We start from the raw sequence: 7,750 nt of genomic DNA on the forward strand, positions 1-7,750 counted from the left end.
TAGTGGCCTTACATGTGCTGCACTAAGAACTTCACAGAAACTCACCCAGACCAATGTTCAGAGACAGGGAGCATCCCCATGAGAAATAGAAGAAGCCGAAGATGAGGAGCTGATTGCCTCACACTGTACAGTAGTCCCCTCTCATCCTCTGAGATGTGTTCCAAGACCCCAGAGGATGCCTGAAACCATAGCTAATACTGACCTCTAGATATACTGCTTTTTTCCTATACATACATACCTATGTTAAAGGTTAATTATGAAATTAAGCACAGTGACAGATCAATAAGAGTGAAGTAGAACAATTAGGACAATATGCCAGTGTCACTACTCATTTGTTTTGGGGCATTATTTATTTATGAGGCGGGATCTAATTCTGTGTTTCAGGCTGGAATGCAGTGGCATAATCATGGTTCACTGCAGCCTTGATTCTCCCGGGCTCAAGCAATATTCCCACCTGAGCCTCCATGGTAGCTGGGGCCACAGGCATGCACCACCAGGCCTGGCTAATTTTTTTTTTTTTTTTTTTTGAGACAGTCTCACTCTGTTGCCCAGGCTGGAGTGCAGTGGCCCAATCTTGGCTCACTGCAACTTCCACCTCCTGGGTTTAAGCAATTCTCCTGCCTCAACCTCCTGAGTAGCTGGGACTACAGGCGCGAACCACCGTGCCCAGCTAATTTTTGTATTTTTTAGTAGAGACAGAGTTTCACCATATTGGCCAGGCTGGTCTCGAACTCCTGACCTCATGATCCGCCTGCCTCGACCTCCCAAAGTGCTGGGATTACAGGCGTGAACCACTGTGCCCAGCCTGGCTAATTTGTAAAAACAATTTTTTGTAGAGATGGGCTCACACTATGTTGCCCAGGCTGGTCTCAAACTCCTATGCTCCACGTGATCCTAGGCTCATTTTGTCCTCCTAAAGTGCTGGGAATACAGGCTAGAGCCATTGTGTCCAGTAATGTTGGACAAATGGATAATTGACATCCCTGGTAGGATAGAGCAGGACAGCAAGGAATGGTGTAAGATTTCATTATGCTACTCAGAATTGCCTGCAATTGAAAAGTTATAAATTGTTTACTTATGGAATTTGCCATTGAGTATTTTTGGAGGCAGCTCCTCACCTTGCCCTCAGTGTCTTACCCACGTGGTGTTAGTCTCCTGTCATAGTTGAGCTAACTTGCAGACTTGGCCTTAGTCCTCCTGGGGGGTTCCCTGTTGATTTACCAGCCTGGTGTTAATTCAATAGTTTTTTGTTCTTCTGGATTTAAACAACATTTTTTCAAAAACCTGTCCTTCCACACCAGGGTATATTAACCTTACTGTCTTAATCACCTTATCCTCATGGTATTACCAATCTGGCTTAATCCATCTGACCTTATTAAACAAACACCTAGCCTTACTCAATCTTAATTTTCTGGCCTGACATACCTGGCCTTGCCCACCTCATTTCACCACTCTGGCCTGAACCTATTAGCCTTCCCTACCTGGCCTAGCCCTCTTTGCATTTACCACATGGCCTTAAAAACCTGGAGTAGCCACCGAGTTTTGCCATCTGGTTTTACCGACCATACGTAACCCACATGGCCTTCACAATTGGTTTACACGGTGGTCCGTAACTTTCTGGTTTTATATACCTGGTCTTACCCCCTTGGCATAAGGCCCCTGGGTTTACCTTTCTAGGTGTACTCCCCTGATCTCATCCCTGCTGTTACTCCCTAGATGTCCCTCCTGTCCTCCTGTGACTGAGACACCTTGAATTACCCATTTGGACTTAACCAACTGGCCCTAACCCCATGGCCTTACCAACCTGGATTACCAATTTAGATTATCTACCTGGACTTGCCACCTAGTGTTAAACTCCTGTTCTTAGTCATATGGCCTTAGTCTCCTTGCCTGAACTACCTACCTTTGACTTCTTAGCATTACATAATTGGAGTTACCACCTAGCTTTATCCAGTAGGCCTTAAACTGCTGGCCTAATCCACATGGCCTTTTAAATTCCTTGACTTCTGGACTTGGTCTTAACCTGGATTTACCCATCTATCTGCCTTGTTAACCTGCTGGCCTTACTCACTTAGTGTTAATCCCCAAGTCTTACATACTTGACTTACCCATCTGGCCTTACCCTACTGGGTATTCATGTCATGGCCTTGCCTACCAGAATTAGCTAACTGAACTTACCAACCCAGCCTGACCCAGTTGCTCTTCATATTAGTCTCAACCTTCTGATCTCACTCACCTGTCCTAGCCCTACCTGCTTTAACATAGTGTCATTATCCTCTGGCTACCCCTGGCTGTACTTTCCTAGCCTCCACCTATTGGCCTTACCACATGGCCTTATTAACCTCCTGGCTTTACTCACTAGGTCTTAACCACCTGGGCTAATTAAACTTATGGCCATGCTCACCTGCCTTAGTCACCTGCCTGGCCTCACCAAGCATGACTTAATTTGATGGATTTACATCCATAAGGTGTTAACCAGCTAGCTGTATTCAGTTGGCCATGACTTCCTCCCTTCCCCTCACTGTCTTCTTCACCCAGAGATTAGCCTCCTGTCATTATTTACCTGGCTTACCAACTTGGGCTTAATCCTAAGGCCTAGGTGTTTCCCTGTTAATTTACTGGCAAGGTGATAACCAAATGGTTTCTTATTCAGTTGGATTTTAACACCTGGTTTTAATAACCTGATTGTACTCACCAGACTTTATTAATCTCATTGCCTTAATCACCTTAACCTCATGGTATTACAAATCTGGCTTTATCCATCTGGCCTTATTAAATACTCATTAAATACTCACCCAGTCTTAATACTTGTTAATTACTTTTTAAATACTTATTAATTACTCACCCAGTCTTTCCTGGCCTAAGAGACCCATCCTTACCCACCTGGCCATAACTTCCCAGCATTATCCACCTGTTCTTAATTATCTGGCTTTAATTTGCTGTCCTTAACTGCCATTCAGTATCCACTTGATCTTACTGATGAGGTCTTACTTCCCTGCCAATACTCCTTGGACTCACCCACCTCATTTTACTGGAATGGCCAAACCCCAGTATTCTCTGCCCCCTAGGCTAACCCTATGGGCCTTATTCTTGTGTACTTAACAACCTGGAGTAAGCAGCTAGTTTTCCCACCTGGTCTTACTGAGCATAAATAAACCACATGGCCTTCACACCTGGTTTACACAGCTGTTCTTAACCTTCTAGTTGTGTCTACCAGGACTTAACCCCCTGGATTTACCTCCCTAGGTTCACTCCCCTAGACTTACCCTCTTTACTTACTCTTAGATTTCCCCTGCCTGGACATAGACACCTTGCATTACCCATCTGGATTTACCCACCTGGCCTTAACCTCATGGCCTTACCATCCAGCATTACCAACTTAGCTTACTTCCCTGGCCTTTCTGCCTGGCCTTAATATTCCATTTTCACTCACATGGCCTTAACCTTCTGGCCTAATGTGCCTAGCTTTAACCTCTTAGTTTTACTCACTTAAACTCAGCCACCTAGTTGTATTGAGGGAAGGCTTAACTTACTGGCCTTATCCATCTGGCTTTTTAAATGGCTTGGCTTCCCGACCTGGCCTTAACCTTACTGTTTTGCCAACTTAGATTTACCCACCTGCCTTATGAACTTCCTGGCCTCACTCATTCAGTATTAATCCCCTGGCCTTGTGCATCTGGCTTACCCACCTGGCTTTACCCTACTGGCTTTAACATCATGTCCTTAGCAACCAGAGTCACCCAACTGATCTTACCTACCCGGTCTTACCCAGTTGGCCTTCACAGTTAGTCTCAACTTTCTGGACTTGCTTAGCTGTCCCACCCCTACTGGCCTTAACCTAGTGTCATTATCTGCTGTCCCAGCCCCTGGCTTTACTTTCCTGGCCTTTGCCTGTTAGTCTTCCCACATGGCTATATTTTCTCAGCCTTATCTACTTGGCCTTGTACAACTACTGGCCTCACCCAGTAGGCCTTCTGCAACAGACATTATTAACCTGACAGCCATACTCACTTGCCATATTCACCTGCCTGGCCTCAGCCAGCATAACATGACTTAATCTGCTGGCTTCATACCCATCTGGTGTTGATTACCTGGTTTTATTTATCTGGCCTTTACCTCCTCGCTTTCTCCACACTGTCTTGCCCACCTAGTGTTAGTTTCCTGTCATTATTTAGGTGGCTTGGCAACTTGACATTAACCCTCCTGCTAATTTCTCCATTGATTTGCCGGCCTGGGGTTCCCCAAATAGTCTTTTCTTTGGCCAAATTTAAATGCCTAGTTTTAACAATCTGGCCTTACTCACCAGACCTTATTAACCTCATTGCCTTAATGACCTTACCCTCGTGGCATTATTAAACACACTTCATCCATGTGACCCTATGAAATTCCTAACCTTACTGACCCAGTCTTAATTTCCTGGCCTAACTAATGGTATTGGCCTTATCTAACTGGCCATAACTTCTCGACAGTATCCACCTGTTCTTACCCATTTGGCTTTAATTTGCTGGCCTCAATCAGCTGTCAAGACCTACCTGGTCTTGCCCATGACTACTCACTGCCCTTCCTTTACCCCTTGGTTTTACCCACCTCATTTAATGACCCTTGACAGAAGCCATTAGCTTTCTACAATTGGCCTAAACCTATGGACCTTAACCCCATAGTCTCAACAACATGGATTACCTACCTAGTTTTCCCAGCTAGTCTCACCTATCATGGGTTTCATGCTTAGTTTACACAGATGTCCTTAACCTTCCAGTTTTATTTACCAGGGCTTAGCCCCAGGTCTTACCTTCCTAAACTTACCTCCCTAGGTTTCCTCCCCTGGACTTATTTCCCTGCCGTTATTACCTAGATTTACCCCCGCACCCGGACATAACACACCTTACATTTCCCGTTTGGGCTTTCCCATCCAGCCTTCACCTCATGGCCTCAATAGCTCACCAATCTGGCCTTCTCACCTGGCCTTACCCTTCCATTCTTAGTCAGATGGCCTCAACCTCCTAGCCTAATGTGCCTAGTGTTAACCTTTCAGCCTTACCTAGTTAGAGTTATACAGCTAACTGTATTAGGTGGCTGTAACTTTACTGGCTTTACTCACCTGGCTTTTTCAATTGCTTGGCTTCCTGACCCAGCATTAACCTCATGGTTTTGCCAAAATAAATTTACCCACCTGCGTTATTAATCCCCTGACCTTACTCATTCAGCATTAATCTGCTGGCCTTATGCACCTGGCTTACCCACCTGCCCTTACCCAACTGGTCTTAACTTCATGTCCTTACCAACCCAAATCACCCAACTGATTTTATCTACCCAGACTTATCTATTTGATCTTCACGATTAGTCTCAACTTCTGGTCTTACATCTCCCAGCCCTACTGGCCTTAACCCAGTGGCATTATCCTTAGTCCTGACCCTTGGCCTTACTTTCCTGGCCCTCAACTATTAACCTTCCCCTGTAGCCTTATTTATCTGGCCTTACCCACTAGGCTTTTCCCACCCAACCTTATAAACCTTAGAGCCACACTCAACAGCTGTATTCACCTGCCTGGTCTCAGACAAAATGACTTAATCTGCTGGCCTCATGCCCATTTGATGTCAACCCCCTAGTTTTATTCAGCTTGACTTAACCTCCTCACCTTCCCTTCATTGTCTTACCCACCTAGTATTAGCCTCCTGTCATTATTTGGCTGGCTTGCTGACTTGGCCTTAATTCTCCTGCATGTTTCTCCAATTAATTTACCAGCCTGGTGTTACCTAAATAGTCTTTTATTCAGCTGTATTTATACACCTGGTTTTAACAACCTGGCCACACTCAGCCAAAGTTACTAACCTTCTTTCCTTCATCACTTTATCTTGTCCACATGGTATTAGGAGCCTGAAATTATCCTTCTGACTTTATTAACCTCCTGGCCTTACTCACGCAGAGTTAATTGAGTGGTCTGAAAGTCCTGGTCTTACACTCCTGGCCATAAGTTCCTGCCCACCATTATCCACCTGTTCTTATTCACCTGGATTTCATTTGCCGGCCTCAATCTCTGGTCATGACCCACCTGATCTTGCCCCTGACGCCTTAGTCCCCTGCCTTTACTCCCTGGACTTGCCCCCCTCATTTTACCATCCTGGGCAGACCCCATTAGTCTTCCTCGCCAGACCTAACCCTATGGACCTTATCCTCATGGCCTCAACAACCTGGATTAGGCACCGTGTTTTCCCACCTGGTCTTACCGATCATGCATGACCCAAATGGCTTTCACGTTGGTTTACACAACTGTCCTTAATCTGGTTTTATCTACCAGGCCTTAACCCCTGGATTTATCTCCCTAGGTTTACTCCCTTAGACCCCTTATTCTCTAGATTTACCCCAACCCCTGGACTTAGAAACCTTGCATTAGCCACCTGGATTTAACCTCCTGGCCTTAACCTCATGGCTTCACCAACCTAGATGACCAATATAGTTTACCAACCTGGCCTTCCCACCGGTCTTTACCTTTCATTCTTACTCTCATGGCCTTATCCTCCTGGATTAATCTGCCTAGCCTTAACCTCATGGCATTACCCACTTGGAATTAACCACCTAGCTCTATTCAGGGAGGACTTGACTTACTGGCCTTAGCCACCTGGCCTTTTAAATTGCTTGTTTTTTTGACCCAGTCTTAACCTCATAGTTTAGCCAACTTAGATTTGCCCATCTGCCTTACGAATCTCTGGGCCTTACAAATCTCTGGGCCTTACTCATTCAGTATGAATCCCCTGGACTTATTCACCTGGCTTACCCACCTGGCCTTACTCTACTGGCGTTAAACTCGTGTGCTTACCAACCAGAATTGCCCAGTTGATTTTCTACTTTTTTTGAGACAGAGTTTTCCTCTTGTTGCCCAGGCTGCAATGTCATGGCACAATCTCAGCTCACTGCTAACTCCGCCTCCTAGGCTCAAGCGATTCTTCTGCCTAAGCCTCCTGAGTAGCTGGAATTACAGGTGTCTGCCACTGTGCTCAGCTAATTTTTGTATTTTTAGCGGAGACACAGTTTCACCAGGTCAGCCAGGCTAGTCTCAAACTCCTGACCTTAGGTGATTGGCCAGCCTCGGCCTCCCAAAGTGCTGGAATTATAGGTGTGAGGCACTGCACCTGGGCCCCAATTGATTTTGCCAAGTGAGCCTTACCCAGTGGTATTCACAATTAGTCAATTTGTTATTATTGTTGTTTTGAGGCAGAGTCTTGCTCTGTCACCCAGGCTGGAGTGCAGTGGCACCATCTTGGCTCACTGCAACCTCGGACTCCCAGGTTCAAGAAATTCTCCTGCTTCAGCCTCTCAAGTAGCTAGGATTATAGGCTTGTGCCACCAGGCTCTGCTAATTTTTGTATTTGTAGTAGAGCTGTGGTTTCATCAGGTTGGCCAGGCGGGTCTTGAGCACCTACCATATTCACCTGCCAGGCCTCTGCCAGCATGATTTAAATCTGCTAGTCTCACATCCATCTGATGTTGAACACCTTGCTTTATTCAGGTGGCCTTCACCTCCCAGTGTTCCTCTCACTGTTGTCCCCATCCAATACTACACTCCTGTTATTATTTCACTGGCTTACTGACTTTGCTTTAATGCCTTTGGCTGTTTCCCATGATTGACTGGCCTGGTGTTACCCAAATAGTATTTAATTCAGCTGGATTTATACACCCAGTTTTAGCAAACTTTCCTTACTTCACAGACCTTATTAACCTAATTGCCTTAATCATCCTTAATTATTGGCATTAT

This window comes from Papio anubis, chromosome 10 (genome assembly GCF_008728515.1).
Source record: "Papio anubis isolate 15944 chromosome 10, Panubis1.0, whole genome shotgun sequence".
Taxonomy (NCBI): Eukaryota; Metazoa; Chordata; class Mammalia; order Primates; family Cercopithecidae; genus Papio; species Papio anubis.